A 10,525-nucleotide genomic window follows, 5' to 3' on the forward strand; every position below is an offset into this window, starting at 1 on the left:
GTATTGCCATAATAGAATACCTGAGGCTATGTAATTTATAAAGAAAAGAAGTTTATTTGGCTCACAATTCCAGTGGCTGAAAATTCCGAGACTGAACAACTGCAACTGGTCGGGGCCTCCTTTCTGCTTCTACTCATGGCAGAAAGTGGAAGGGAGGCCAGCATGTGCAAACAAGTCACATGGCAGGCCAGGCAAGGTGGCTCACACCTACAATCCCAGCACTTTGGGAGGCCAAGGTGGATGGATCACCTGAGGTCAGGAGTTCAAGACCAGACTGACCAATGTAGTGAAACACCATCTCCACTAAAACTACAAAATTAGCCAGGCGTGGTGGCACACACCTGTAATCCCAGCTACTTGAGAGGCTGAGGCAGGACGATCACTTGGACCCAGGAGATGGAGGTTGCGGTGAGCCAAGATCGCACCACTACACTCCAGCCTAAGTGACAGAGTGAGACTCCGTCTCAAAAATAAATAAATAAATAAATAAATAAATAAATAAATAAAATCACATGGCAAAGAGGAAGCAAGAGAGAGAAACTGAGGAAGCCAGATTCTTTTTAACAGCTCACTCCCAAAAGAGGGAGAACTCACTCACCCAGGAGGGTGAGAATTAATCTCTTCTTAAGGAATGTACCCCCATCACCCAAATACCTCCTGCTAGGCCCCACCTTCCAACACTGCCACTCTGGGGATCAAATTTTAACATGAGTTTTGAGGGTGGGAAACAAACCACATCCAAATCACAGCAGATGGAGAATTGTAGCCACTTTTGCAGTGAGTCTAACATAGTGTTTCACACTAATGGCCACGATTGAAACTCAATAGTAGGTTTTAGAAAAATTTTTAAATCCCAAATTGTCTACTTTTTCTCTTGGTTGATGGAGTTCTCTTGGTTGATGAAGACTGAGTATGCAAATAGGTTTCACCTTGTAAGTTAACTCCAAGTGAAGATGGGGAGATCTACACTTACTGGGAATGGTGCTGAAGCCAATTGGCACTGTCTGCTCTGGGTATGCAATAAGTGCATTGCTGGGGAAGGAGCGAGCAATAAGGTCAGAGTTTAGAAGAGCCAGGTTCTGCTCCCTCACACAGTCTCTGCTGTTTCTGGTGGACCACAGAGGTATAGGGGAAGAAGGACCTTACATTTTCTAATAACCTGATGACAGTCTAATGGCCCACATTTTTTCACCAAAACTGATGGGGATTAGGATTAACAGGTGCACTGTGAATGTCACTGAACATAGCATGAGAAGGCCTATATTCTAGCCCTAGGTCCCCATGGACCAGCTGTGTGACCTTAGACAAGTCTCTTACTTCCTGGGAATGGGGGGTGGAAGGAAGACGTGATGGAAGAGGAATGCCATCCAACCTTGAAAGTGGGGTTAGTCCACATCAGCCCTGAGTTATACAATGAATTAATTTTTCAAAGAGAGGCTGCCACCAACTCACATCACCTGACACACCCCATCCCAACTTTCCTACCCCTCCCAGTTTCCTAAGCAAATTCTAGAAGGTCACTGTCCCTATAAAATCAATGGGCCTGGACTTACCTCCTAATTTAATGCAAATCCCAGCCTGCCTTATTGTGCTGGAGTTTCTGTTCATTTCAACTTTCTTGGTGACACAATCTGTCTCATTTCCAGTTGAGTTTCTAATCCCTGCAATTTTCATGGTGCTAGTAATTACGGGGAAAAGTCTGAAGCACAGAAATTCTGCATCCTGCCTATGAGATTACACACTTTAGTGGAGTTTATTAAATTTATTTTGCAGTTACTGAGGAGATGAAACTCACTGTACAACTCCAGAGGGCAAAGCAAGGACTGGTCCATAGAATCTACCAGGAGGCAGCTTGGAATTCAAGGGGAAGAAGCATTTTCTGACAGTCAGAGCCGCTCAGCATGGAGTGAGCCATCCCAAGAGACTGGGGTGAGACTGGCAGGGCCCAGGCCTGGGGTGGTCAATGTGGGGCCAATGAAGTGCAAGGGCTTTGGGTCAGACCTGGGTTCATTTCTTCACTGCCCACTTTCCTGGAGATTCAGGCAAGTGAGCTCACTTTTGTAAGCCTTGGTTCCCCCTTGAGCAAGATGGTGTGTGCTGGCCCACCCCACACCCAACCATGCAGGAGCCTGAACCCTGATCAGAGGGGTCAATGCACCTCTGATGGGTGGTTCCTCCCTGTCTGGTCCTGGGGTCTGTGAGGAGGGGGCATCCACATTCCCCCAGGGTAAGCACCATCCTCCAGCATCAGCCTTATGGGTGATAAAGGGGGTTCATTTCTATTCAACATGCCCTCGACCCTGTCAATTGAACTGAGGAAGGGAAACCAGTGCCTTTATTGAGCCCCTAAACCTCAATGCTATTGCCACAAGGGCTGAAAGCTCGGCCACCATCTCACCTATATTCAGAGGAGAGAAGTCCAAGCCCATGGAAAGACGAGGAGAAGGACGGACAGGCTGCACCAATCCCTGCTGTTGGCCTGGGGGCCAGGCATGCACCCGGAGGGGGCAGCGTTAGCCGACTGAGCAGCCACACAACTGGGTATGTGAGTTTGAGGACCGGGATCAGCAGAGGAGAAGGGTTGAGGGGCAAATGTGAAGCTGGAGGGGTGGGATGGGGGCCTGGATATAATAAGGGCACAAGTTTACCATCACTGAGACCTGAATGGAGTCCTGTTCTCCCCCTTCCTAGCCATGCAGTCGTGAGCACATCATTTAGCCTTCCTAAACTCCACTTTCCTAGACTGGAAAATAGGGAAAACAGGGTATAGGGAGTAGTAAATAAGGTGGTGCATGCAAATCCCAGAGCGCAACATGCAGCAGCAGCTCCATAAACGTTGACTGCTGCCTTTATTCATTACTGAGTGGACATCAGTAGTCACCTACCATGGCAATTTGACAGAGTTCTCTCTGACCTCTTGACCTAGTTCAGGTCCTCTTGTCCTATATGTTTATAGAGCTGTCTTCTGCCTCTTTTCTAAGGCTCGTTACCCTTGCTGTGTGTCTACCTCCACCTCCAGGACATCTACTCCAAAACGGCAGGGAGCAGGAAGCCCTTCTTCTCCACTGTCTTGCCCCAGTTCCCAGCACAGTGCCTGGCACATAGCAGGTGCCCAATAAAGATTGCTGAATGAATTTTGCTGCCATACAGTGTTAAGAGCCATGACAGGGATATGCACAGAGGGCTGTGGGGTCTCAGTGGAGGTGGGAGGCGGAGTGTGGAGGGTAAGAGTCATAAAGGGTCCCACGAGCTGAATTTTGTCCCCCACAGAATGCATATATTGATATCCTAACTCCCAGTGCCTCATAATGTAACTGTATTTGAAGATAAGTTCCTTAAGGAGGTAATTAAGTTAAAATGAGGTCTTTAGGGTAGGCAGGAAACTTTTCCTTATAAGAAGAAGAAATTTAAACAGACATACACAGCACAGAGGAAATGCCAGATGAGGACATGGCAAGAAGGCAGCCATCTGCAAGCCAAGGAGAAAGACCTCAGAAGACACCAAATCTGCTGACACCTTGATCTTGGGCTTCCAGCTTCCAGAACTGTGAGAAAATAAGTTTCTATGTATAAGCTGCCCGGCCTGTGGTGTTTTGTTATGGAAGCCCAAGCTGATTAATACAAAAGGCTTCCTCAGAGGGTGGCTCTGAGCTGAATCTTCAAAATGAGACAGAGAGAAGAGAGTCCAGGCAGAGGTAACAGCAAGACCATGCTTGTCAGAAACCAGCTGGGCGGCTTGAGGTGGAGGCTCAAGTCAGGGAATGACAGGAGAAGAGATCAGAGATCAGCAGAAGCCCCACAGTAAACAGCCTCAAATTCCAGGCCTGAAAGATTTTAGTCTGAAATTCTTGAGCTATTTTTTTCCTGAACCTAATCACTTGATGTGTATTGACTCATTGAATCCTACAAGAATCCTGCGGATGTTCATTATCATCTCTATTAGCAGTAGTGGAAACTGAGGCAGAGAGCGTTTAGGGAAATTACCAAAGGCCACACAGCCTAAGTGATGGAGAAGGGAGTCGAACCGGGGTGCTGAGGGTCTGAAATCCATGTTCCTAGCTACTACACTGTTCCTCAGCAAGGGAGGGATAAAGTCAGGTTTTATTTTAGAAAGAGTCCTATCATGACAGCTGTCTTGGTCCATTTTGTGTGGCTATAACAGAATACCTGAAGATGGGTCAATTTGTAAAGAAGAAAGCTTTATTCCAAGAGCATGGCACTGGCATCTGCTCAGCTTCTGGTGAGGGCCCAGCGCTGTGTCAAGACATGGAGAAACAGAAAGGCATGTGCAAAGAAAAAGCAAACATGAGGAGGAATCTCACTTTAGAACAACCCACTCTCACCGTAACTAATTCAGTCCTGCGATAGTGAGAACTCACTCCCACAAGACAGCATTAATCTATTCATGAAGGATCTGCTCCTGTGACACAAGCAGCTCCCATTAGGGCCCACCTTCCAACACCACCACAGTGCAATCAAATCTCAACATGAGTTTCAGAGGGGACAAACCTTATCCAAACCACAACACCAGTCCAGAAAGTCGATTTGGAACATAAAACTCGAGCCTGGTGATAGGTTTAGAAGCAAGTGACTATAGTCCAGTGAAGAATGATGCAGTGACCACATTCTACCAGGTCGGGCTTAGCTGCAGAACATTTGTGTGGCAACCTCTCTTGATTCAAATAGCAATGTGTCAAATTCCTGTGTTGACCTTAGATCAAAACTCCTGGGGAAAGTAGTATAGGAAGCCCCCAAGCAAGTGATTAGGGGCCAATACTTCCCAGAGGACAAATGTGCATCTCAGGCGTGCTATTGATGAAGACTCAGATTTAGGTCAAATGCTAGAAAAGGCCTATGTCACAAGGAAGTGACATCAGGAGACAAAGCGATATGAGCAGGAGCAGCAGAGACCCTCAGAAGCAAGGACCCACGGAACCTGGAGACCGTGGGACCAGGCAAGGAAGAAGAGAACAGAAACCACCGTCCATGCAACACCTCAATGGAGGAGTTTTCGCTAGTTGCCTAGTAAGGAAACTGAAAATTTGTATAGAGACTTCATTCCGTCATTCGTGTATACTTCTTTAGCAGCTTCTGTATGCTTTGTTATGTACTGGTGCCTCAGTGGTGGACAAGACAGACAAGGTCCCTGTCCACATGGAAATTACATTCTCACAGCACCCTGTATCAGTCAGATTTATTAATGTTGGCCACCGCTGTAAACAAACCCCCAAACATCAATGTCTTAACACAATAAACATTTCTTTCTTCTCTGTCTTGTAGCTATGCTGTCTGGAACAGGCAGTCCCCTGAGTCACCTCTGCATGGGAAGAGAGGGATGGAGGAGTCACATTAGCTCCTGGCCACCTCAGCCTGGAAATGACACACCGATATGGTTTGAATGTCTTGTTCCCTCCAAATTTTATGTTGAAATGTGACCACCAATGTTGAAAGTGGGTCTAGTGGGAGGAGTTTGGGTCAAGGGAGCAGCTCCTCCATAAACCACTTGCTGCTGTCCTTACAGTAATGAGTGAGTTCTCATTCTATGAGTTCACAGGAGATCTGGTTGTTTAAAAGAGGCTGGCACTTCCTCCCTCTCTTTCTCACTCCCTCTTGCACCATGTGACACGTGGGCTCCCCTTTGCCTTCTGCCGTAATTGTAAAGCCCTCACCAGAAGTAGATGTCAGCACTATGCTTGATGTATAGCTTGCAGAACTGTGAGCCAAATAAACCTCTTTTCTTTATAAGTTTCCCAGCCTCAGGTATTCCTTTATAGCAGTGCAAATAGACTAACACACACATATTGCTTCTGTTCACAGTCCATGGGTCAGAACTAGTCACATGGTATGAACATAAGTGCAAAGGAGGCTGGGAACTGCAGGGCAGCATGTGGGCTATTTGGCAAATAACGTCTTGGCCACAGGCTCCATTGAATATCATTCAAAGTTGTATTTAGTCTGCAATTTCCTATATGGTGAATTGTCAACCGCCCTCTTCTCACAGGTTGATTCCATCTTTCTCAAGGAGCCATTCAGTCAATGCCTAAAGCCCTGGATCCAGGAACTCTTACAGTTCAGGTGACATGATGCCAAATGGAGGGGGATAGTCCCTCAGGGCCACAGCCAGGATTCTGGAGCCCAGAAAGGATCCAGCCAGAAAGACGACCCCTTAAAGAATTTCACCTCAAAAGAATTAACTATTGCCCTGGGTGACAGATAACTTGAGCACCATCTTTCTCCTGGATGTGACAGGAACGGAAAAGAGAAACAAGATTGGGGTGAGAGTCGGCGTATCCAAGCAGAATCTCATTAGTGGGAAGAAGCAGGTGTTAGCTTTGAGTGAGGTGTAGGATGAGATACTGAGTGACCAAGCTTGGAGCCTGCATTAAATGTGACAGCAAGCAAACCAGGAGACATGGCCAACCTATCACAGATTTCTCACCTGAGGGGTGTTAACATCTCTGAGTGACCAGGGCCACCCTCCCAGGAAGCTTCAGGAACCAGGAAACCGAAGAGCATGGAGTCATGGGCCTGGACAGGACCCAGAGCAGTTTCCACAATTTAACAATGGCCCATGCTCCTGCAAAGCTCTCACATTCATTACCTCTCTTAATTACCCAGGGGACCTACGTGTGTGTTGGAGAGGAGGAGAGAACATTCTTGTTAACCCCATGTGTCAGGAGAGAAAATTGAGCTACAGAGAGTGTACCACCTGGTCTAAGGTCACACAGCTGGCGCATGGAGCAGTGAGTGTGGTCTCTGTTAGCTTCCACATTGCCATCCCTCTCCAGGAACAGAGGAGAAATGATAAGTGGACCGAAGTCAGTCAGTGACAGCAAGATCTGCTCTGTCCTTACCAGATATTGTTCTGCTATGTGATTAAAGGGTAGCCTTACCAGCCCCCTGTAACTGTATCAGTCAGAACAGGCCGGCTCTGCCATGTAACAAACAGCCCCAAATCAACAAAGGTCTGTTACTCAGGCTTCTTGTCCATTGAAGCTCAGATGAGGCTCTGTCCATGTGGTCCTCACTCAGGGACCTTGGCCAATGAGTGGCCACCGTCTGGTACCTTGCCAGTCCCTGAGGCAGATGAATAAGAACTCTGAGGGGTCTCAGTCACAACAATATCCAGCTCAGAACTGGCAGGCACCACTTTTACTCACAACAAATGGGCCAGAATTATTTGTTCCACTTCTCTCCCCACAACCACAGGGACCAGGAAGTCAATCCTGCCTCATGCCAGGAAGAAGTGTGAGCTGGAGCACTGGGCAAGTGCTACCAATGGCCTCCCTATCCAGCTTCCCAGCACAGGTGATGGAGAGGATGATGGCACCTTTGGGCAAGTCCCAAAACTGTGGAGGAGAAGCACAGTTGAAGGGATAGAGAGAGATAATGCCCCACACTGAAAAATTGCTGCCTGTGGGCCCTACATATGCATATGTAACATGCAGCCAATTATCCATGCAGAATATCACATATACATAAGTAATGTGCATATATACGAAGCATATCCACATTGTCTAATTTAAACATCACAATAAATGTATGGGGTAGGTGGTCCCCCATTTTACAAATTGATTTGCACACAAATAGTTATGGATCATCTACTGTGTGCCAAGCTGTACCCTAGATGCCAGGGAAATAGTAATGAGCAAAACTAACCAACTCCTTGTCCTTACTGAGCTTACACTTTAGTTAGTGCAGGGTGTGGATAAAAACCAGATCAACAAAGGCATATATGACACAATCCTGGAGCAGGACATGTGCCAGGACGGGAATGAAGCAGAGGGAATGAGGGAGCCATGGGAGGCTGCAGGGTGCAGAGGGAGGGCAGCCCCTGAAGAGGGGGCACCTGAGCAGAACTAATGGATGAGTCATGTGGGTCTGAGGCAGACAATCATCCCAGGCAGAGGGAAGAGTATGTGCCAACGCCCTGGGTTGGGAATGTACGGAGCCTGACCCAGGATGGCCAGGAGGCCTGTGAGGCTGGAGCAGAGTGAGGAGGACATAGCTAGACAGGAGGTCAGAGAGATGGGGATTAGATCAGGCCAAGTCCTTGGAAAGGCCTCAGGAGAGGCCTTAGATCTCATCTGGAGTGTGATGACCTGGAAGGGTGAGGTGACCTGGAAGGGTGAATAAGGAGTGAGGCAAACAAGTGATTTCCACCCTCTGTGCCTCAGTTTCCTCATCCTCTGGGGTGACACTGCACCTGCTTCATGTGATGTTCAATTGAGGAAGAGCATGTGAAACACTCAGCACAGGAGCCCGCACACCAAATGCTCAGTGCAGGATGGCTGCTGGGTTCGAGTCCCCATGACACTTGTTTCACAAATGGAACCCAAGTGGCTCTCCTGCTATTCCTGCCCATGTCTTCCATCCTCCATCCTTCAGAATAACTCCCTTAGATGCCTAGGCAGGATCTAGTACCACTGAGTGCCATGTAAATGTCACTGTTTTGAGGTTGATACAGATTAGCCTGAGGCCCGAGATTCTCAAACACAGCAGCAGCACAGACACTTCAGGAGGCTGGCGCCATGCCATCTGCTAATGTCTATCTCCCAGGCTGGTGGCCTGGGGTGGCCAGGCTGTTCTGAACAATGACACACACCTGTTAACAAGAGGTCTAGAGAGAAAATGCACACAGGCAAGTCCGAGCCACCTGCCAAAGTGGAGTGCAAGTGAGGACCCAAGAAAACAAGGGCTGGTCTAGGCAAAGCAGCAGCCGTCAGGGCATGTTCACCAGGACTCACTGGAACGGCCAGGGCAAAGATGTCCATATTGGCTAGTAGGGGTTGCCACCCTGAGCCTCAGATGCTCCCATACCGCCCCAGCCCCTCACCTGGTGCCCCCTGCCCCAGCTCCTCACAGTCCAGCACCCAGAGAATTTATTTCCCACCCTGCTCTGGCAGCCTCCCTTCTGATTGGTCAGTGCCTTTGATAAAAATGGTGAATCTCATGCCTACTAAAAAGGCTATTTTTGTCGACTTGACACCCACTTCTCCTTTCTCTGGAGTTATGGCTCCTCCATTTGGGGACCCACTGTCACCCCCTCCTAGGTCCTTTGAGTTCCAAGAGGTGGGCTCATGGCCTCAGCCTGGCCAATTAGAGCATCCTATTCCTCCGGCCTTAGTACTTAGCTCAGGCATGGGCACATGACTTAGCACTAACCAGTGAAATTCTATTCTAAGACTTTTGGAATTACTGGGCTAGTGAAGCTCTACCTTCTCCTGCAATTTCTAGGGGCCACCAGGAAGAGCAGGCCTGCCTAGTAGACAAGTAAGGAGAAAAGCAGAGAGAGGTGGATTCCTGAAGACCTCATTTGAGCACCTGGATTCAGCCATACCTGAAATTCCTCTAGACTTTTTACTTAATAAGCCTATAGTTCTGCTTCTGCATTTCTTTCCCTTATAATAAAAAGGGTCCTAATTGATACAGTTATTATCTCCATAAATTATTGTTTCCATGAAGTAACATATCAACTGTCACATACCTGGTCACACACAGGCATGTAGTAAGCTCAAATTCAGCTGTCTTTAATGGTGATGGTCTTTAGGAAAACTGTAAGAGCTAATAGGGCTCAAGGAAGCACTATAACAGACCCTGCTCAAGGTGCAATTTGTAGAGCCTGAAATCACTCACTGAGGCAATCTAATTTGAGTGGTCCAAATTGCAGGCAATCTCCACAGTTTCCTGGAATCTTCATTGCTCACCTCCCAGGGCCAGTCTGTCCCCAGACCATGACAGTCCTGTTATCAGGCTTGGCAGGACACAAGCTATTGCTGCAACTGTCTGGCCAAACAGGCAACAACGTATGAAAGGTAATTTTCCTCCCTCTCACTTCCTGGGGAGCAGCCCCTTAGCTGCCATCAGAGCTGTTTGGTGGGGAGCAGGGGTTCTCTGGGAAGCCCACAGCTCAAATGAACCTTGACAGGTAATCCTTCTCCAAAGCAGCAGGTGAGTCGTGATTAGCGCTGCCAGCTGGAGAAGAAGTGGCCTGGAGAAGAAGTCTCCACTAACTCACTAGGTAAGACTCTGGCCTGGAAATTGTTTGAACTAGTGCAGATGTGGGGAGGCCTCCAGGTACTGGGAGATCCTCCTGTGATTACAGCCAGGATCCACCACCAAAAGGCCCTTCTAGATTGGTCTTTGTTCATGGATTGAGGGTTAAAGGTCAAGGTGAAGCAGAGGCCATGATCCCTAATGATCCTGTCATCTGTCTCTCCTTCTACATGATCTGGAAAAGTCTCATTGAAGACATTGAAGATGGGAAATGTCTCATTCACTGTGGCTAAGGCCTACACAGTACTGGCAACTAGGAGAGGTGTGTTACATGGTTGTTGATAATTGAATAAATGAAAAAAAAATTGAGAACCCCTCACTTCACAGGTGGGGAAAGAGAGGTCAACAGAAAACTCAGTTCATTTGTAGTCTGGATTTTGCAACAGCCACCACCAGCTGTAAAGAGAGTGGGCAGGGTGACCATATGATCCACTTTGCCCAGCACAGTCTAGTTTATGCCTATTACTAT

Source organism: Macaca fascicularis, chromosome 1 (assembly GCF_037993035.2).
Source record: "Macaca fascicularis isolate 582-1 chromosome 1, T2T-MFA8v1.1".
Lineage (NCBI taxonomy): Eukaryota > Metazoa > Chordata > Mammalia > Primates > Cercopithecidae > Macaca > Macaca fascicularis.